Genomic DNA, 22,158 nt, shown 5'->3' on the forward strand with positions numbered 1-22,158 from the left:
GGATGCTCCCTAGCCGACCGCAAATTCTTCTTGAGCAACACCGCTTCCCCCGGCACGAACGGAATTCTGAAACCCTCCGCAAAACCCAAACCCAACAATCTCGCGGCCTCTCTATTGGGGTACCTATCTAAGTACGGTTGCATCCTTACCAGCCACACCGGCATCACCCCCTTTTCCAGAACTACCCCCCCCTCTGCCTGCCCCCTTAAAACACCTTGCTGCCCCATGAGTCCCTCCGCAACCTGAACATTCGTGCTTAAACTTACATTTAACCCCGAACCTACAGTTGCCCTCATTGAAGGCAAAACACAGTCCCCTCGCTGAAGTGACTGCCGTACTGCCCGTCCCCCCACTGCCGCCATCCCCCCGAAAGGGCTGCCCCGAACGCACCGGGGCCGTAACCTTCAACCACAAGGCGATATCCTTTTGGTCCCACCGCATCTCAGGGCGCACCACTTTCCGCTGCCGGAATTGCTCGTCAAAGCGCAACCACGCAACTCCCCCATACACCCGATACGCCTCACCAATTGCATCCAGATATCAAAACAACCCCGAACACGCCTCCGGCGCCTTCTCCCCAATCACACTCGCCAATATCGCAAACGCCTGCAACCAGTTAGCGAACGTCCGCGGTATCAGCCTATAACGGCGCTTCTCCTCCTCCTCCCTCTTACCATTCTCCCTCCGTACCCTATCCAAATTGAAGCGCTCCAAAGGAAGCAGGGAAAATATCTCCACATATTCCCCCTCCAAATCCTCTCCCTCACCTCAGACTTCAAATGCGCCCCCAACGGGCCCTCAAAACAAAGATAAACCTCCCCTTTTGCTTTATCATCCACCCGAACAACCTCCTCCCCCTCCGCTCCCGCCTGCGTCTGCACTGACACCCCCACGCCCGGCAACCCCCGCTGCTGCTGCTCCCCCGACGACCCCGCACTCGCAGCCAAACCGTGCACATCCCAGGCCTGTAAAGGAGTCCCCCCACTCAACCCCCAACTCGCAACCAATCCCGCCAAACCCCCCAACAATTGGCCCAGACCCTTACTCAACTCTAACTGGGAGACACCCCCCACCCCAGCCCCCACACCCCACACTACCTGCGCAAGTGGTCCCCAAGAAATCTCACCTGGCTGTCTGGGCGCTGTGTTCCCATCAGCCGCAAGTCCTGACTCCGGAAGATCACTCCTCTGCGTCGCGCCATCCGAGTGCAAAAGGCCATCGCCGTCCCACTGTCCCCTGGGCCCGCTGGGACCAGGGACGTCCTCCCCAGGATAGACCACAACACCGGACCTCTCCTCTTCACCTTGCCTCCTGGCAAGGCAGGAATGCGAAGCGCAGCAGGACCCCTCCTGACAGTTCCTGGGACTGGCCGCCACCCGTCCCCTGGCCCCACACAGACAAGTCTGAAACGCTCCTGGGGGCGGAGCCTTCTGCACTGCCGGCATCCTGAGGCCTGCTGCCACCGTCGGACCCTGCTGCAGCAGCCAAGCGCTGAACGCCTGACCTCCCACGCCGAGGGGCCGCCTCTGTGCCTGGAGTTACAGAGGCGCACGCAGTGCCTGGTCCCGCTCCCCCGCCGTCACCGCTCACAGGAGTAGATGGCCGGGCCCGGCCACCCACAAGGCTCCGCCTACAGTAAAGATTCCTCCCACGTCGGGGCCTAGAGGAAGCTGGAGTCGTCGGCGCCCGACGTGGAGGGTCCCGCGAGGGGCTCCTAATGCGGCACTGAGCCCGAGGGGGGGAAGCCGATGGCGACAGGCGCGCCGGCGGCCTGGCCCGCCGGCGGCCTGGCCCGCCGCGGCCGTAAAGCCGGTGGGTGAGGCAAAACGGGCACCTCACCCGCCCCCCTCAGCAGCGTCCGGATCTGCTCCTGCGCCCACGCTGGGCCTCTCACCTCCGCCCGCAACTCTCCCAGCATGGCTTCCAGCTGCTCCATCCCTGCGGTAAGCTGACAGCTTTTCCTCTCTACCTAAAATGGCACCCTGCCTTCCTCTTCCCTGCCTATTTAACCCCTTAACTCAACCCCCCCGCTTAAACTAACCTATCCTACCCTTTGTCCCTACCTATAGCCCCCCCTCCCACCGCCCTATTCCGACACCCCCCCAGCTCACTAAAACCAAACCCCCGTCATGGGGGCCTCCGCCCCCCCTCAGTCCGGCCATTGCTATATAATAAATGACCACCTAATTGTATTATTATTTGGGGGTAGGGATAATATCTTTATATTATATAGATTCTAGTGTATTATACTGGGCCCTGTATTTCCCACTAGAAAATGATCCTTGGGAAACACAATCCTCATCCCTGACCACCAGGACCAGGTAGCGCTCTGTCAGTACATGGTGGCCTTCCCTCTCCGCCATGCTGCTCCGCTGTATACTGATGCTTATTCTGGCGCTATGGCTGGGTTCACATCCTATTTTGCCATCCATTTAATGCATACCAAAAATGTATGCGTTAACAAATGCCTCAGATAGAGTTTAATGGTAGAAAAAAAAATTACGTTAATGTATGCATTTTTTTATTGGACTCTGCAGGATACAAAAACGTGGAGTGCTGCACATTTGTGTACATCAAACTGAGAGGAAATTAAAAAATTCTACGCTCAAGCAGGGCACGTTTTTGAGAGTTTCCCTTTGAGACGCATAAAAATGGCCCCTGATTAAAATACATCTTTTTTGTGGGAATTTTTGCCAATGATCCCCCTCTGGTATATCATTGTCCATGTTGTGGGACCATTTGTGTACTTCTAGTAAGTGTTTGCTGGCTGCAAATATGACCTGAAGGTTTTTCAGGTTCGCCTGCCATTAAAGTGAATGGGGCCCGCCGCGAACGTGTGGTTCGCGAACATTTGATCATGAACGCGCGTTCTCATTTGTGAATCGTCCCGGCTGATGTTCATCCATCACTACTAATCAGTCCTTGGAGTTTAGCACAATTTCTGTGGTTTTGTCTAATTGCTCCTGGGTCTTAGGGAGAAGTTGCCCTTGGAGGATGCTTTGATACCATTCTTTATTCATAGCAGTGTTCTTCGTGAGCCCACTCACTTGGACGAGAAGCAACCTCATGTATAATGGTCTCAGTAATTTACTGTTTGCATGACACTGAACTCATGGCAGCGCTCAACTTATCTTCTCTGGACCATCATTTTTCCAGATGTCCCAAACAGTCTGAAAGGGCTTTATTTGAGAAAATAAATTTACCCCAATCCTCCCAATCCCTGTACTTCATGAAATGTGTTTTTTTTTAGATGGAAGTGGCTTCTTTGCTGCCCTTCTTGACCATCTGGCCATCCTCCAAAAGCCTTTGCCTCACTGTGCATGCAGATGCACTTACACTTGCCTGCTGCTGTTCCTGAGCAAACTCAGGACAGTGGGTGACCCGATCCTGTAGCTGAATCCTCATTATGGAGACAATCCTGGAACTTGCTGGACCTTCTAGGGTACCTTGATGTCTTCTTCACAACAGCTGAAGCTCTCTCCTTGAAGTTCTTGATTATCTGTTAAATGGTTGATAAGTGCAGTCTTACAAGCAGAAATGTCCTTGCCTGGTAATACTTTCTCCTGAGCTAATGAGAAGATGTTTTTTGGATGGGCTAAAATGCAGTGGAAATTGGGTCTTTGTGATTAAGTTCATTTTCATGGCAGGGAATGACTTTGCAATTAATTGCAATTCATCTGATTTCTCTTAATAACAATCTAGAGTTAATGCAAATTGCCAGAAAAACGGAAGCAGCAAACATTGTGAAAACCCAAATTTGCGTAAGTCGCAAAACTTTTGTCCATGACTGTAATCACTCAATCTTGGTTGAGCAGGCATGTTTGTTTCAACCACTCTTGACAGTAGCCATCTGTGCATGCCAGGACATGGGAATCGGGCTGCTGCCACTCCTGATGCTCGGTAGAATTTGGTGGCATGCTAGTTCATCTCCAAACAGCTCAGCTTTTCTTTTTATGGAGACAAAATGGTTGGCCCAATATAGTCAATAGCTGCAACCTCTGAAACAAAAATAGCATGAGACAAATTAACTCAGCGCTTATGCCTTATTCACACATCAGTGTTTGGGCAGTGATTTCCATCAGTGATTGTGAGCCAGGAGTAGAGCCTCCACAGAGATAAGGTATAATGGAAAGATCTGTACCTGTTCTGTGTTTAGAGGTGCTCCTGGTTTTGGCTCAAAATCACTGATGGAAATCGCTGACCGAACACTGATGTGTGAATAAGGCACAAGTGCTGAGAGGTATGCCATCTTTGATTGTGCTGAAACAACACTTCTAAGGCTAAGATGTACAGATAATATACCACATTTATCTTATATATTTGCAGTTTACATTTTTAGCATACCGTGTATGGCATTAAAAATGGATGCATATGACTGATCCACTTAAAAAAAACAACTCTAACTGATGCCAACATATTAGTTTTTTTCCTATACAAAGAAGGACACAGTATTCAGAGATAAGCCTAAGAAATGTATTCTGAAAGGACCCACTTTTGTCATATTTTGCCCCATATCTCAGGCTTGCGGCTTTCCAGTGTAGTGTCCCACTAGGTAAAGGTGGGCACTGCACAGGTTAATGTGTTGCATTGCATTAAATGTCATGTGCATGTTTTTCCCTGTATTATCTGGGTGTCAGGCCTGTCAGGGTGTAGTTTAGCCTCCCAGACGTTAGAGGGAGCTAGAGAGCCCTAGTTTTATATAGGAAGGCCCAGACAGGGAAGTGTTAGTTCATTCCAGGGGACTAGAGGAGTCACTTCGTCCACCTGAAGCTCCTGAGGCTAGGATCAGCTCAGTAGAGACACCCCAGTTGCAGGATCCAACCTCCTGGGAGAAACCTACAGTTATCCACCTGATAGGAGGAGGCGACCCAGGGTAAGCTAAGTCACCCTGATGGGCAGAGGACCTTAGAAAAGTGTAGCAAGAATATAATACCTGAGGAAGAAAGTAACCAAGGATTTAAGCCACCCTTTTAGGCATCCTGGCCTTGGGAGATATAAAGCCAGAGCAGGAGTTCTAGAAAGGACACTGTACATTGATTCTGAGGAAAGGTACAACCTGCTGCTGAGTGCTTGTAAAGTTTACCCTCTGCGTATCTTGCATGACTATTGCCTGCCATGTTGTGAATAAGCCCCCTTGTGGAACTGTAATATAAAGACTGCGCTAAACCTGCTGTACAAAGTTGGATTGTCCAGTAAAGTTTACGTTTGGTTCACTGTATACTTGTGTACCTTCATCATTCCAACCACCAACCGGCGTGCCACCGTCCAAAGGCACTGGCGTCACGAATACCACAGGGACCTTGCCCCAGGCACACAAAATACCTGTAACATCCAGGGCACCTCATCCACCATCAGGCCTGGTCCCTATCTACAGAGCGTGCCCCAGAGGAACCGTGCCTACCTCTCCTTCACTGCCACGCGCCTGCCCAGGGTTCTTCAAATATAGTGAGTACCCTCGATTGCCCATAACCGTGACCTCACTTCGTCATACCCTGCAGGTCTGGCGTGTTCCATAAATTGGCGTCACGAACAGGATCCGAATATTCCTGCGCCATAGCGGATTTAAAACTGTGTGCTGAAAATTGTCTTAAAGTGACAAGCCCTAATTATTTTATTGCAAATTGCTGGGCCAAAGTGAACTGTAATAATTGCGTTGTGAAGACTGCATTGTATGGACTATTTTCTGCTGATTTGAGTCACCGCTTGCTGTCAGTGAATAGACAGCCATATTGCTCATTTAACCTGATCGGATTACAAGTGCGCCTCGTGGAGCTGTTTGGCGCGAAAAAGAGGACTTTGGCGTGAAAAGAATCAGGCGGAGCCATTGCCCAGCCAACCAGGAAGAAGAACCCCGCCTACCTGAGTCCCGGAGCTACGAGAGGCCGCGCCTACCTGCTGACGCGGTACGCAAGACGTCCGACACCCGTAGCGGCGCATCTCGCGAGACTTGGAGCGAGCACCACCGGAGTGAGTACCGACTTTAAAAACTTTTGCCGGCTTCTCCGCTTACCTGTCCGGAAGCTTCCCGACCCCTGCCAAGGCACCGGAGGGATCCCCGCTAGTAGTGAAAGTCTTGTCTGAAAAAAAAAGTTAAAGTTACTGCAAGCCGGTCCGCTCCGCTCCATTTAAAGGGCCATACCCCACCTAGCAACGCCATGTCTGCGGTCGAGGAAATCGCACAGGCAGCCCCAGTAGTGCCTGCTGAAGTACCCGCAGCCGACTCTGGGGCCCCTGCCGCCGCGGCACCGCCAAGCCTGATGCCGCTAACCATGCCGTACTATTTCGGGGCCCCCTGGTTCCCACGTTATTCAGGGGAAGCCCACAAGTTAAAAGACTTTAGGGAACAGATACTGGCTCTGTTCCGGCTTTATCCCATCAATGCTGAGCAGCAAATGGAGATCCTCTTAGCTCAGTTAGAAGGGGCCGCCCGCAGGGAAGTAATGTCATGGCCCCGTTCTGAGAAGAGTAGCCTGGTACAGTGTCAGAAGTTAAAATGCGTTTCTTCAGCAGAAAGCAGCAGCCTGGAGAGTCGCTCCGTGATTTTGCTCTGTCCTTACAGGAGACGCTGAGAGCTATAGTCCAAGTGGATCCTAAAGAAGCTGAGGACCAGGACCGGACTCTTAGGGAGCAATTCATTGCAGGCATAAGTACTGAGCATTTAAAGGGCCAGCTACGGATGTTGTCAGCTCAACACCCTCACTGTACATTCTTGGATTTTAAAGAATTGGCCATCAGCATACTAGGCCAGAACCCTGCTCCAGGGCCAGCAATCTTCCCTGAACCCCAGGCTTGTCAGCCAAAGACTGCCAATGTGGGGTCTGCAGGAGTCGGTCAAGCCACCCAAGCTCCCGTCACAGATGTAGTGGCGGCACTAATGGAGCAAGTGAACTATCTTACTCTAAGTCTAGAGAAGGTGTGCAAGAAGATAGAGGAGTGGGAGAGGCCATTGTTACTAGAAGATGAAGGTCTTTTTCCTCCAAGGCTCCCACCTGCATATGGAGATGTGTATCCAAAAGAGCCTGATGGGCGACCGAAGTACCGACCCAGAAGTAGAAAACAGCCTGTCTGCCATCACTGCAAGAAATATGGACATACTGAATCCATGTGCTGGCAGTTAAACGAGTAACCCCTGAGGCAGAGGACCGCCCCTCGGGAGGTAGAACAGAAGGTCCAAAGGATCCAAAATGGATGCCTAAGTATGTGGGATCCCGTCCGAAAATTAATATATGTATCAACGGGATACCCTTTGAGGCCCTGTTAGACACTGGGTCACAGGTCACCACCATTCAACGGCCTGCCTTTGACAAGTTCTGGGATCCAAGTCTCCTCACCCAGCCACCAGAGTCCTGGCTAGATATTATCGCTAGCAACGGTAAGCCAGTGAAAGTGCATGGGTATTGGGAACCTACTCTTCAGGTGGGAGAAGCCACCCTGCCACAGCAAGGCGTGATTGTGGTGCAAGCCGGAGGTAAAGGAGGACACCCTGTGATCTTAGGGACTAATGTTCTTAAAAATTGTTACTCCGAAGTGCTTGAAGCATTGAATCAAACCATATCATCCGCCTCACCTGCTTCCAGAAGAGTTATGCAGAAAACTATTAGCGTGCTGTGCGCTCAACAAAGGTTCGCCAACAAGAAAGGAGAAATTTGCACTGTCCGGATCCGGGATAACCGGCCGGTGGTTTTGCCTCCAAATTCCCAGATCATCCTGTGGTGCCGTGCTGTATTAGGGATCCAGGGCCAGGACTATCAAGCCCTAGTGGAACCTATTCCTATTAAGGATCATCCTTTCGTACGGACAGCCAAGAGCATGGTGACCGTGTCTCAAGGTAAAGTGCCTGTTCGTTTAATCAACTTTGGTGATCATCCCGTTACTCTCTTTAAACACTACCCCGTTGCTCAGCTTTTCCAGGTGTCTTTCCAGGATGTGATACGTCTGCCTACCGCGGAGGCGTTCCAGACCGCGCAGAACAGCAGCACCCCAACGGCATCCTGGTGGGAAGAACTACATGTGGGGGACGAATCCACCCCAAAGGAACAAATAGAGGGAGTCCTGAAGCTGGTGAAGGAGCACCACCAGCCTTTCAGCAAACACTCCACAGACTATGGAGAGGTCAGTGTGATCCAACACACCATACCCACTGGCTCTCACCCTCCTATTAAGGAGAGGCACAGACCCATACCACCTACTACCTATCAGTCTGTGAAAGAGATGATACAAGAGATGAAAGACTCTAATATAATCTGGGACAGCCATAGTCCCTGGGCTGCGCCCCTAGTACTTGTTCGAAAAAAAGATGGCAGCATAAGGTTCTGCGTGGATTACAGGAAAATTAATCAAATCACCCACAAAGATGCATATCCATTGCCACGCATTGAGGAGTCCTTGACTGCCCTGGGGTCATCAGCCTATTTCTTCACCTTGGACTTAACCAGTGGGTACTGGCAGGTACCCATGGCCCAAGAAGATCGAGAAAAGACTGCTTTCACTACACCTATGGGCCTGTTTGAATTTAATTATATGCCATTTGGACTGTGTAATGCTCCAGGAACGTTCCAGAGGCTGATGGAACGTTGTTTAGGCCATAGGAATTTTGAGACGGTGCTATTATACCTGGATGACGTCATTATATACTCCAAGACGTATGAGGACCATCTAAAGCACCTGGGTGAGGTGTTTCAAGTTCTTACTAAATATGGCCTCAAAATCAAGCCATCCAAGTGCCACCTGCTGAAACCAGCCGTCAAATATCTCGGGCACATTGTCAGTGCCAAAGGAGTACAGCCTGATCCTGACAAACTTGCTGCTGTCCGTAACTGGCCTACTCCCACGACCGTGAAAGAGGTGAGAAGCTTTCTCAGTTTTGCAGGGTACTATAGGCGATTCATCCCTCATTTCGCACAAATTGCGGATCCCATCCAGGAACTCTTGAGGGGGCATCCAAAAAAGAGCCCAAAGACTCCTATTCCTGTTGAGTGGAATGAAGAGCTGGAAATTGCCTTCCAACTCCTAAAGAAGAAGTTGACTGAACCCCCTGTTCTGGGTTACCCAGATTATCAGAAGCCATTCCACCTGTACACAGATGCCAGTAAAAGAGGCCTGGGGGCCGTGTTGGCTCAAGTGCAAGATAACAAAGAAAGGGTGATTGCCTACGCCAGCAGATCCCTGAAGGGAGCTGAGAAGAACGACCAGAATTACAGTTCTTTCAAGCTGGAGTTTCTTGCCTTAGTGTGGGCTGTGACCGAAAAGTTTAAGGACTATCTCGCTGCCACACCGTTTGTTGCCTTCACAGATAATAATCCCCTGGCGCATCTGAATACAGCCAAATTAGGGGCACTGGAGCAGAGATGGGCCTCCCGCCTGGCCAACTATGATTTTACTGTGAAGTACCGGGCAGGCCGCTCCAATGAGAACGCTGATGCTCTGTCACGACTCCCCACTACAGAAGCCCCAGATGAACCGAAAGATGCCTGGGAAGAGGTGGAGATGCCAGCGTTCTATAATAAATTTACCCAGCAGGATAATATACGTACTGAAGATTCCCCTGCTGCTGATCCTTCCTCATCAGATGGTCCTGAGTCCAGAGGCGATCAAGAAAGATGGATTAAGCTCCAGTCCGAAAGTAGAGTCCTCGGTGAACTGCTTGACTTCCTTACCAGTGGAAAAATCCCTGAGCGGATCCGCAGGAAGAGTGCAGACCCAGAGCTAGTGAGACTGTGGAGACATCGCCATCAACTATTCCTTCAAAAGGGCCTGTTGCTCAGAAGGAGTCTGGATCCAGTGTCCTATGATAGAGTGTATCAAATCCTCCTGCCACGTTGGGATGCCAGCCTGGTGCTGGATATGTATCACAACCAGTCCGGACACTTCGGTGTGCAAAAGACTGAGGCCACCATTCGCAGAAGATTCTATTGGATCGGGATGAGAGAAGATATTGAGAAATGGTGCCGAGAATGCACTGCCTGTGCTGTGGGGCGGACTGAACGCCATGACCAGAGGGCGCCTCTCCATCCCATTGTAAGTAAGGCTCCTTTAGAACTTGTTGCCATTGATCATGTAAAGTTAGAGCCGAGTCGCTCAGGGTATACATATGCCATGACTGTAATTGATCACTTCACTAAGTTTGTCGTAGCAGTGCCTGTAAAAGACCTGACAGCCAAGACCACAGCGGAGGCGTTCTGGAAGCATTTCCTGCTGCCCTACGGTTGCCCAGAAAGGATCCTCACCGATCAAGGGTCTGCATTTGAATCACAGCTGTTCCATGAGATGTGCCTGCTACACAACTGCCAGAAGGTCCGGACCACCGCCTATCATCCGCAAGGTAACGGACTCTGTGAGAAAATGAATAAGACTCTCATTGAAATGCTGAGAGCAGTGCCCCCTGAGACGAGGGGAGATTGGCCTACTCTGTTGCCACAGCTTATGTACACGTACAATAACACCATCCATTGTTCCACCGGCTATACCCCGTTCTATTTGATGTTCGGTCGACAAGGGAGATTGCCTGCGGACCACTCCCTAGGGGTACAGGTGCCAGACGAGATCAACCCACTGCCCAAGACTGATTGGGTAGTGGAACACCAAAGGCGTCTTCTTAATGCTAAGGAGCTTGTCCAGGAACAGATGGAGATTGTTCGAGAAAGGCAGCAGAAGGACTTTGACCAGACTGCCCATGCGGGACCCCTGGCTCTAGGAGACAAGGTATGGTTGAAAAACAACCATCGGACCAGCAAGTTGGACAGCAAATGGGAAAGGATTCCCTATCTTATCACTGCCATACCTAATGCTGCGGCCCACATTTACCAGATCTCCAGGGAAGGAAAAGGTCCCCAAGTTGTTCACAGGAACCGCCTCAAGCCCTGTACAGAAGGAGAACCAGCGGCGGAGGAGATGGAACCGGAGCCTACTGAGGAAGAGTTGCCGGCTCCACCTATGGACCCTATGCAGGCTGTGGAGAACTTAATCCATGATAAAGAGCCGCTCCACTGGGCCCTCACGCCTTGGTTGAATTTATTGGTTCCTGCTCCTGTTCCTGTTAGCCCTCAGCCTCCTGAAGAAGCTCCAGAGGCAATGGGCTCTTCTGACGTTCCTGAAGCCAGACAGGAAGAATCCCTGCCAGTAAGGAGGTCTACCCGTTCTACCAGGGGGCATCGTCCTGTGAGGTTTGTGGACTACATTATGGGCCCAGGTAGCCCCTCACGGGAAACCCCTGTTTAACCATTGCAAGCCTGGGTACGGACTCATGTTGTTCTTTGAGCCTCCAAGGACTTATGTTTATCTACATTTTATATGGACTATCCTGGGTTATTGATACGCTGTGCCAGGTCAGCGCCCCTGTTCCCTCACCTTATCCTGAGAGAAGAGAATGACGCCCCTTGTCATCACTCCTTTCAGTGCATTTAATAACTGTTATATTGTTAATGTGGTGAATATTGCATATGGATGTTCTCTGCTATCTTTCAGGTTGCCGCTTCCAGATGGGCGGACCCTCCATGTTGCGCCGAGGACGGGCAACGTTATAGCGTGGGGGTATGTAGTGTCCCACTAGGTAAAGGTGGGCACTGCACAGGTTAATGTGTTGCATTGCATTAAATGTCATGTGCATGTTTTTCCCTGTATTATCTGGGTGTCAGGCCTGTCAGGGTGTAGTTTAGCCTCCCAGACGTTAGAGGGAGCTAGAGAGCCCTAGTTTTATATAGGAAGGCCCAGACAGGGAAGTGTTAGTTCATTCCAGGGGACTAGAGGAGTCACTTCGTCCACCTGAAGCTCCTGAGGCTAGGATCAGCTCAGTAGAGACACCCCAGTTGCAGGATCCAACCTCCTGGGAGAAACCTACAGTTGTCCACCTGATAGGAGGAGGCGACCCAGGGTAAGCTAAGTAACCCTGATGGGCAGAGGACCTTAGAAAAGTGTAGCAAGAATATAATACCTGAGGAAGAAAGTAACCAAGGATTTAAGCCACCCTTTTAGGCATCCGGGCCTTGGGAGATATAAAGCCAGAGCAGGAGTTCTAGAAAGGACACTGTACATTGATTCTGAGGAAAGGTACAACCTGCTGCTGAGTGCTTGTAAAGTTTACCCTCTGCGTATCTTGCATGACTATTGCCTGCCATGTTGTGAATAAGCCCCCTTGTGGAACTGTAATATAAAGACTGCGCTACACCTGCTGTACAAAGTTGGATTGTCCAGTAAAGTTTACGTTTGGTTCACTGTATACTTGTGTACCTTCATCATTCCAACCACCAACCGGCGTGCCACCGTCCAAAGGCACTGGCGTCACGAATACCACAGGGACCTTGCCCCAGGCACACAAAATACCTGTAACATCCAGGGCACCTCATCCACCATCAGGCCTGGTCCCTATCTACAGAGCGTGCCCCAGAGGAACCGTGCCTACCTCTCCTTCACTGCCACGCGCCTGCCCAGGGTTCTTCAAATATAGTGAGTACCCTCGATTGCCCATAACCGTGACCTCACTTCGTCATACCCTGCAGGTCTGGCGTGTTGCACCAGTTCTTGGCATCTGCTGACACTATCCTATGCAGTATTGACACCATGGATGTTACTGCATTACTAAACCTTTTTGTTTTTAGAAAACCAATTGTAGTATTCTGAGACCCGTAACTTTTTTTTATTGTTCTGCTAACGGATCTGTATGAAAGTTTTTTTTTTGCAGGGCTAACCATAGTTTTTATTGATACCATTTTGGGAATCATGGGACCTTTTCATAGTTTGTTAGCAAATTTTTTGGAGAGGCAAGGTGACTAAAAAAATTACTTCTGGCATTGGGGATTGCCAAAATTGTCCTGTAGGGCTGAATAATCAGATACCTTAAAGGGAACCTGTGACCTGGATTTTGTGTATAGAGCTGAGGACATGGGCTGCTAGATGGCCGCTAGCACATCTGCAATACCCAGTCCCCATAGCTCTGTGTGCTTTTATTGTGTAAAAAAAAAAAACACGATTTGATACATATGCAAATTAACCTGAGATGAGTCCTGTCCCTGAGATAAGTCCAGCATGAAGGAGCCCAGCACCGCCCCGCAGAGTGCCGTAATCTCGCGATGCGCGAGCTAGCGCATGCGCAGTTTCGTTCCCTAAGGCTGATGCCAGCACAGGGAAGGAACACTATGACGACACTGCGCATGTGCTAGCTCGCGAATCGCGAAATTATGGCGCTCTAGCTTTCTGCCGTCGCTGAGCAAGAGGAGATTCTGAGGATGCGGGGAGGTGCTGGGCTCCTTCACGCTGGACTCATCTCAGGGACAGGACTTATCTCAGGTAAATTTGCATCAAATTTTTTTTTTTTACACAATAAAAGCACACAGAGCTATGGGGACTGGATATTGCGGATGTGCTAGTGGCCATCTAGCAACCCATGCCCTCAGCTCTATACCCAAAATCCCGGCGACAGGTTCCCTTTAATAGATTGGGTGGTTTCAGATGCAGCCAATCCCGCTTAGAGGACCTGAACCTGGAGTTCTGGAATGTATTGTAGAACACTGACATAGTGGTATACAATACATTCCAGAACTGTAAGGGTTACATAGCATCATATATCAATATAATGCTATGCGATCCAGTCAGTGCTAGGGAGGTCAGTATGGAAGCTTGAACTCACTAGTGTGCAACCAGCCAAAGATATTTGGGCAGTGTGCACCGTGCCAGTCCGCAGGGGTAGAACACGTGAAGTTCACGGTGGGCCGGAATGTACATACAGTTCATCGGTTACTCACGGTTTAGCAGACGCCTCCCTGGGCCAGCAGTTCAGTGAAGGGAAGAACAGCACTGGATTCTCCGGGGCACACTCTATTACAGGGGACACCGGCCAGGTGGTGATTGAGGTGCCCTTGATGGTGATTGGATTTCTGAGTGCTTGTGCGGCTGGCCCCCCGATTTAAGTAGTGTCGTGACGCCAGCACCTTGATTGTGCAAAATGTTGAGAGTGGTAGTGGTATGGAGTTAGAAGAATGAGGCAGGTTTAAATCCAACTGAAAACTTTACTATAACCAGGTTCTTGGTAACAGTTTACATCCAGTAATAAAGCAGTCTCTGATACACATGCAAGCTGGATGTGATTAATCCCAGTAACAGGCTGTGCTGGTAGTATTGTGTCAGGCTGGGGTAGTTAGTTAGGTACTCACTGATACTCAGCTCCTTGCCTTGCTTCAGTCTCAGTTGAGGTAGTTCCAGTCTTGATCTTCTACACAAGTGATATGACAGAATCCTCATCTGTCCTAGAATAACGGTGAGGCTGCCGGAAGCTAATAAGTCCTTCACCTAGATACAAAGGCACCTAGAGCCCAGAATAATGGCTTTGTCCTTCTTTTGTCTTTATCCACCATAAACTTGACAAAATCCACTTGGTACTCCGGAGGAGCGAATGGTAGAATACAGACTTCACCTCTGCCTATCTTCCTGGCTTGACACTGCTGTATAAATTGGCTTCTCTGGACCGTGGAGCCCAAAAGAGAGCTGAGAGGAGAGGGGACCTCTCCTTCCCCCTAGCTCCTCAATCCATCTCCTTCTGCTTTTCTCACCAACTCCCAACTCAACCCCCTAACTAGGCCTGAACTGCGCTATATATACTGTGGTGCTACCCCCATCTAGTGGTGGAATGTATGTAGTGCACCTGACAGCCTGGTAACAGGGATTTCACACAAGGATGAAATACAGTGTAATACAACATGTGACAAAATAAGCTTTTGCAGTGCCCACGTACACAAGTGGGACGCTGCAAGTGTGAATGCCAATGGATGATAATTAGGGATGAGCGAACTTCAAGTTTTGAAGTTAGGGTTCAGGTATATGCTGAATTGCGTTATGGATTCCGTTACCACGGACCATAACACAATTCCATGATGGAATGCATAATGGAATGCCTTTAGAGGCATTCCTATATGCATTCCATCATGATAGAAGTCTATGGCCAGCATAACGGATCCGCTTGAAGTTCGCTGAATGTGGAAGGAATGATTGCTACCACAGCTATCCCTCCCTCATTCTGTTCTATTAATTACAACTCATTCAGACAACTGTATGAATGGGTCCGCATCCGTGCCTTAATTTTGCGGAACTGGTACGGACCCATTCATTTTAGTGGGGCCACAAAAGTAGTTCTGTTCCGCGGCCCCACAAGAAAGATAGAGCATGTCCGCAAAATGTGGAACGCACACGGCCATTGTCCTTGTTTTGCAGATTACACAGGGAGATGTGCTACTGGTAATCAAGCATCTTTCATCCTGATCGGCTGATTGATTGCTCGATTATATGAGTCAATTATTGGGACCGAGTGTTCCTGTGAGAGTTTCTTCTCAATAATTTGCTTGATTTTTGTGCAGTCTTATAGGAGCTTTACATTGCATAGTTATTCCGACAGGCAGCCAGAGGCAGGATGTAATAGCAGCCGGGACATTGGAAGTCTGGCGTCTTCCAGAAGGCCTCTGGCTGCCATGCCAAGTACTTGGCACCTGGTCGAATGCGTTGGTGTGGTGCTGATCGGAGGACAGAGGGAAATTATGCAAAATGATGAGGAATGAAAACAAACTCCATTAGAAATGACTTTTTAATGTACCACCAAAAATGTTTCATCATAACTTGGCTGGATGTATAATGATATTGTCACGGTAGGGAGGGATAAGTGTAGCCCTGATATCCACCCGCACCTCTATCCCTACCTACTTGTACGGCCCATCCTAACTGACGGCGTACAACTTGGCCGACGGTCCCTTTCTTAGATAAGTGCAGGGGCCTAAAGAGAAATACAAATACCGTAGACGAAGCAGGGGTCAAGCCAGGAGGACGCATAAAAAAGGAGCTAGCAAGGTCAAGGTCACAAACAAAGCCGAGATCAGAAGCCAAATGGTCACGTCAAGTACAAAAGGAGGTAGCGAGGTCGAGGTCATAAACAGCCGAGGTCAGAAGCCAAATGGTCAAGTACAAAAGGAGGTAGCGAGGTCGAGGTCATAAACAGAGCCGAGGTCAAAGCCCACACGAGATATACAACCCAAGAGAACGCTGGTGAGGGTAACAAAAGACCAATTACAGACAACCTATGGCCAGCAGGCTGCCTGTTTAAATAGCCATGACTGGTGAGTCACATGACGTGGCCAGCGTCACGTGACTCACATTACACAGCCCAACACAGCCGAGCGCCGATTTATCATTATCGGCGCTCAACTCCCCCGCCCCCTGGTCCACATGGAGACGAGGTTGCTGGCCGCGTCCTCGCTCCTGCACACGGACGGGATGCCGGCGGCGCTGCAAGGAGGAACTGGGTCGTCGGCTCCCCGTTACAGATATTTTATACTAAGAAAATAATATGTAGCAATTGTGCCAGTAAACGTCATTAGCTTTTCCACCCAAGGGTAATAAAGCAGCCTTACTTTGGTGTACAGCACCCAATAATGGAGCCCAGTTACAAGGGGGCAGAGTGCACGGAGCATCCACAGTGTAATTGCAATCACCATTCTATCTGTGAATTGCCTGTTGCTATAGAGACCTGGGGTGAGGACGCAGGACTTCTAGCTTTTATACTCCACTGAGAGGAATTCATTCTAATCTGTTAAAAAAAAAAAAAGACGACTTCCAACAGTTTACAATGAATTCACTTCCTTTCGGAGGCCCAGATCTGCTCTGCTTTCAGCATTAGTGATCTGCAGAATCTCCGTTCTTCACGTTTGTCTTTCCAAGAAAGACTTCATGCTCCGCATGTGTAGAGAACACACATCCATCTCTTTGTATCTTGGTGTTGTAGTGACTCTTCATTATATTTATTCCTTTATATAAAATACTCTGAAAATATAAGGATACATGCACACAGTGCGTATCATGTGCAGATTTTCGCAGAAAGAATCCACAGGTTAATACTGTACACTACAGGCAAACTGAATGAGATTTACCAGATCTCATATACATGGTATTTTGTACGAGAGGAAACTGTGTGCGGCTTTTAACTCCTTCCCATCCTCCGCCGTACTATTTTGGCGCAGCAGAAATTGACTTCCCGACCTCTGCTGTAATAGTACGGGAGCAGGAGGGGAGATCATTTAATCAGAGACAGGGGCCTGGCTGTATCCACCTGCATAGTGGAAAACTCCAATGCAGGCAGAATACCACTTAGATGCCGCAGTTAGTGCTGACTGCACCATCTAAGGAGTTTGCAGAGGAAGGGAACTCCCCCTGTCTCTTCATCATCGCCCAGCTATGAGATTGCAGGGGGCTGATGATTGTCATGGCAGTCCCAGGCCTTGCAAAGGCCTTGGGGCCGGCCAGCTATGGAGGCCTATGAGACCCAGCCCCCAGGTACAATACAATACAATACAGTACAATATTGCAAAGAATTTGCCCTCATACAAAACTATCTCAAGAATTTTTTTTTTAAATATGGCTTTTAGAAAATGGCAAAACAAAAACATGCTGTTTTTTTTAATTCTTTGTGTAAAAGTGGCAAAACGTAAAATAATATATAAAATTGACGCAATAACAAGACCAAAAAAGCAGTGACAAAATTGTTGCCTTTTCTTTATCCTGGTTCCCAAAAAGCAAAATAAAAAGTGATCAAAAAGTCATATGTACGCCAAAATAGAACTGATGATACTGACATCCTGGGATTAGGACAAGTGTGACATTCCTGGGATTAGGACCAGTGTGACATTCCCTTGTGAAGGCATTGCCCATGTGGTCTCCAGACCAATCTTGCGCTATCATTGCGTCTAAGACTAGCGGGACTTATCACCAAAGAGGACAGATCTCCATTCCAGCCTCCATTGCTGTCCTGCTGTGCACCATGGTAGCCTCTGAGAGCGGTGGCATGAGGTCAATGGAACATCTGTATCTGGATGTCTGGCCAATAGCCTAGTGTTGTGTATATACCTCCTGATTGTTTGTGTGTAGACACTGTATTCTGACCCAGCCATGTTCACTTGCAGTACAGAATGGATCACTATTTGTCATTCTTTTAATCAGGCGATCTGTCCGTATAGAGGTGGCTTTTATGCCCCTCCCACATATCACATATTGGAGCTGTGTGTTGAAAAATTTGATCATTTGCATATCTTAGCGACACCTGCTACTCTCAATTTGCATGTGCTAACAGCTTGTCCTTCTTGGTAGTGCAATTTTAATGTTGAGGAATATATCCATTCATTCATCCATTGCATATCTATCTATCTATCTATCTATCTATCTATCTATCTATCTATCTATCCATTGCATATCTATCCCTCCCTCCATCCATCCTTCCATCCTGGATTGCCAACCAGAATTTTTCTTTGTTCTGGACAACTTATCTCAAAATCATGGACAGCCAACATTTTTATGGATACATTGGAAAGCCATACTGAATTATAAAGATTATAGTAATTCATGTCTGTAGCTCATTATACAGATAAGATCTCATTACCAGCATTTACTGTGCACTGTGAAATAATGATAATTACCACCAAAATCATCTAGTCAAGTACCACCAGCCTCAAAAAAATCACGGACATATCTATTTTTTTTCACGGACATAGATAACAAGTTGCCTATTTTTGTGAACTGTCTAGAAATTTCTGGACAGTTGAAAACCCTCCATCCATCATACATCTATCCATCTATCGCACATCGATTCATCCATCCATCCCTATAGCAAGTTTTTAAATGCCCTTCCCTCCCCAACTCCAGCATGCACCTGCCACATATGGCATGGGATCACCTCATGACCAGACCCGTGGTGGTGATCATACTTACCTGATCTCCACTACTGATTCTGCAGGTCCCGGGTCTCCTTGGATCAACATCCTTCTTGACCCTGGGATGTAACCGCTGCAGCCAATGACTGGCCACAGCAATGACGTGTCACACTACTCACGTGCCACATGGTTGATGCCCAGCATTTCTAGGATGTTATTATGGGCTTTTGGAGGGTATTTCAGGGAGAGATGTATAAGAGGAGGGAGCTACAACTCCTAGCATGTCCAGACTGTTATTGTTGGGCATCAGTAGACATTATAGAAAGAAGGGTATAAGAAGAGTGAACTACAACTCCCAGCATTTCCAGACTGTTATTATGGGGCATGAGTTGACATTACAGGGAGAGGGATATAACAAGAGAGAACTACAACTCCTAGCATGAGCAAACTGTTATTATGGGCTATCAGAGGTCATTATAGGGAGTGAGCATATGGAAAGAACTACAACTGACAACTTATAGCGGAAGAGAAAGCACTAACATCTCCTCCATGCACAGCACAGGAGCTCTGCCCTTCACATTGCTCAGGTCCTTCACTTCTTCCCCTCTGCACTGCTGAACTCTCTCTTCCTGCACTGGTCACATTATCATGATATCTGTCAGGTCCTCTGCCATCACTTATCTCTCTCCAGACAGTGCTAAGCTATGTTGCCAATAAAATTGCCCCCCGCCCATGTGTAGCGCTTGGCACAGCACAGAGTCTTTCTACTGCACCAGTGCCACTGTAGGGTATATTTGACGGTCCACCCCTTGGTACTCCAAGCACCTAATTAGTATAAAAAATTAAGCTAGTCGTTGCACTCAGAATGATCAACCCCGCCAGGCAGTATGCTTAGTTTACTAGGGTTGATCATGCTGACAGATGCTCTTTAAGTTTGGGCTGCACATTTACCAAAGCAAAACATGCAACCCTCCCACTGAGGGTTGAAGTTTCACAAAGGAAATGAAGTATCAGAAGTTTACACCAGAACCATTTTGGGAGAACTTAAGCTTTGTGCTAGAAATGGGTATCTTCAGGAAACCACAGGAAAGGCTGTCATTGGCGATTGAATACAAAAATGGGGGATATACAACTGGATTATTATTTTTTACAGTATAATAACCCATGCAGTATAATCCACTGTCTGTCACTGGGTGATACTCATACATATGCTGCTTTTCAGAGATTGCTATTAGAGATGAGAGATGATCCGAAGTCGATTTTCATAAAACTTTGTTCTAATACTGTAATGAGCAGGGGCTCCACGTACAGTATTAGAATTTTTTGGCTCCAATGAGCTGAAGTTATTGCTTACCGTATTTTTCGCCATATAAGACGCACCGGCCTATAAGACGCACATAGGCTTTTGAGGAGGAAAATAAGAAAACTTTTTTTTTTAACCAAAAGGTGTGCTTTCGGTGGGTTTTGAACTAATGGTGGTCTGTGCATGACACTATTAGGGGGGATCTGTGGATGACGCACTGTCATGTTGGGGATCTGTGGATGGCACTGTTATGGAGGATCGGTGGATGGCACTGTTATGGAGGATCGGTGGATGGCACTGTTATGGAGGATCGGTGGATGGCACTGTTATGGGGGATCTGTGGATGGCACTGTTATGGGGGATCTGTGGATGGCACTGTTATGGGCGATCTGTGGATGGCACTGTTATGGGCGATCTGTGGATGGCACTGTTATGGGCGATCTGTGGATGGCACTGTTATGGGGGATCTGTGGATGGCACTGTTATGAGGGATCTGTGGATGGCACTGTTTATGGGGGATCTGTGGATGGCACTGTTATGGGGAGGGGCATCTGTGAATGGCACTTCTATGGGGTGGGGGATCTGTGGATGACATTATTATGGGGTGAGGGATCTGTTGATGGCACTGTTAAGGGGGGGATCTGTGGATGACACTGCTATATATGTGTCATCCACAGATCCCCCTCATAACAGTGTCCCCCAATACACCGGCCCTCCGCTCACCAAAGTATTTCTAGACCGTAATCCTTAACCTGTTAATACGTTTAACTAAAGCTGCGCTCTCCCCTGTTCCCCTGTATCCCTTGTATCAGTACAGCACTTACTAACAAGCTTCCATAGCAGGCAGAGCAGACGGCAGCAGTAACGTCACTCACTGACGTTGCGCTTCTGCTACGCCTGCTTGATTCATAAAGTGGGAGGAGCAGGTGTCAGTGAGTGACGTTACTGCTGCCGTCTGCTCTGCCTGCTATGGAAGCTTGTTAGTAAGTGCTGTACGGATACAGGGGATACAGGGGAACAGGGGAGAGCGCAGCGTTAGTCAATCTTAATAACAGGTTAAAGATTACCGTCTAGAAATACTTCGGTGAGCGGCGGGGCCTGGTGTAAGAGTACAGTGACTGCACCGGGCAGGGCTGGGACAAGGTCCACCACCAACAGAAGCTGAGCTGCCCAAATGCGCGCCCCCCCCCTGCCATTTAGATATGATCATCATCCACCCCAATCCTGCTCAAGGCCTGTGGTTCCCCCCCACCATCTGCCACCCGCCCGTGGCCTGCTGCCCCCCTTTGGCCGTCCTCACCCAGCTCTGAATCCTCCTTCTGCAAATGGCAGGGGGAGGAGCCGGAGCATCTCCTCTCCTACATAGCGCCCCATACCTCTTACATCCAGTGATGTCACCCTTGTTGTAGACGTTCTCTTTCTTTATCTTCTCAATTCAGACCAGACCGCCATGATGATTTTTCAGCCATCTACCATCTCTGCAGAGATTGACAAACAGACATTAGTTTCCCACATTTCCATCATCCTATCATCTTCTGAACACCCTTTCCTGCCACCCCCAATACTGTGCCCGCTGTGCCCCCAATACTATACTGCAGAAACAGTCCCCCTGGAAATACTACTACCACAAAGAGAGTGCCCCCTTCAACAATTATTTGCACACAGTGCTCTAAAAAAAAAACTGCGCCCAGACACTAATAGTATAAAGATAATGTCCCCCAAAAATTATTGTGCTAAGCTGATACTGTGGCAGCGTGCCCCCCAAAGTAACAGTGCTCCCCAAAATAGAAATAATTATCTGCCAGAGCACACTTAGTAGTAATAATGCCCCTATAGTGCCTATACTAGTAATCATGTTCCTCATAGCCCCTCAGTAGTAGCAAAGCTCCACATAATACCTCCTAGTACTAATAATTCTCCCTACAATATGACAGTACATGAAATACCCCCGCTTAGTGCCCGCTGTTGAGCTAATGTCCCCATAATGTTTGGCAGTATAAAATACCCCTATATAGTGCCCCAGTAAATGCCCTCATAGTGCTCCTCTCCCCCTTCCCCATAATTTCCCCCCATAATATGCCAGTAAAAAACGCCCCTTCTAAGTGCCACCATATGCCCCAATAGTGCTCCACTCCCACATAGTGCCCCCAAATAATGCCCCATAGTGCCACTCTCCCCTAT

Source organism: Bufo gargarizans, chromosome 9, assembly GCF_014858855.1.
Source record: "Bufo gargarizans isolate SCDJY-AF-19 chromosome 9, ASM1485885v1, whole genome shotgun sequence".
In the NCBI taxonomy this organism is placed as follows: Eukaryota; Metazoa; Chordata; class Amphibia; order Anura; family Bufonidae; genus Bufo; species Bufo gargarizans.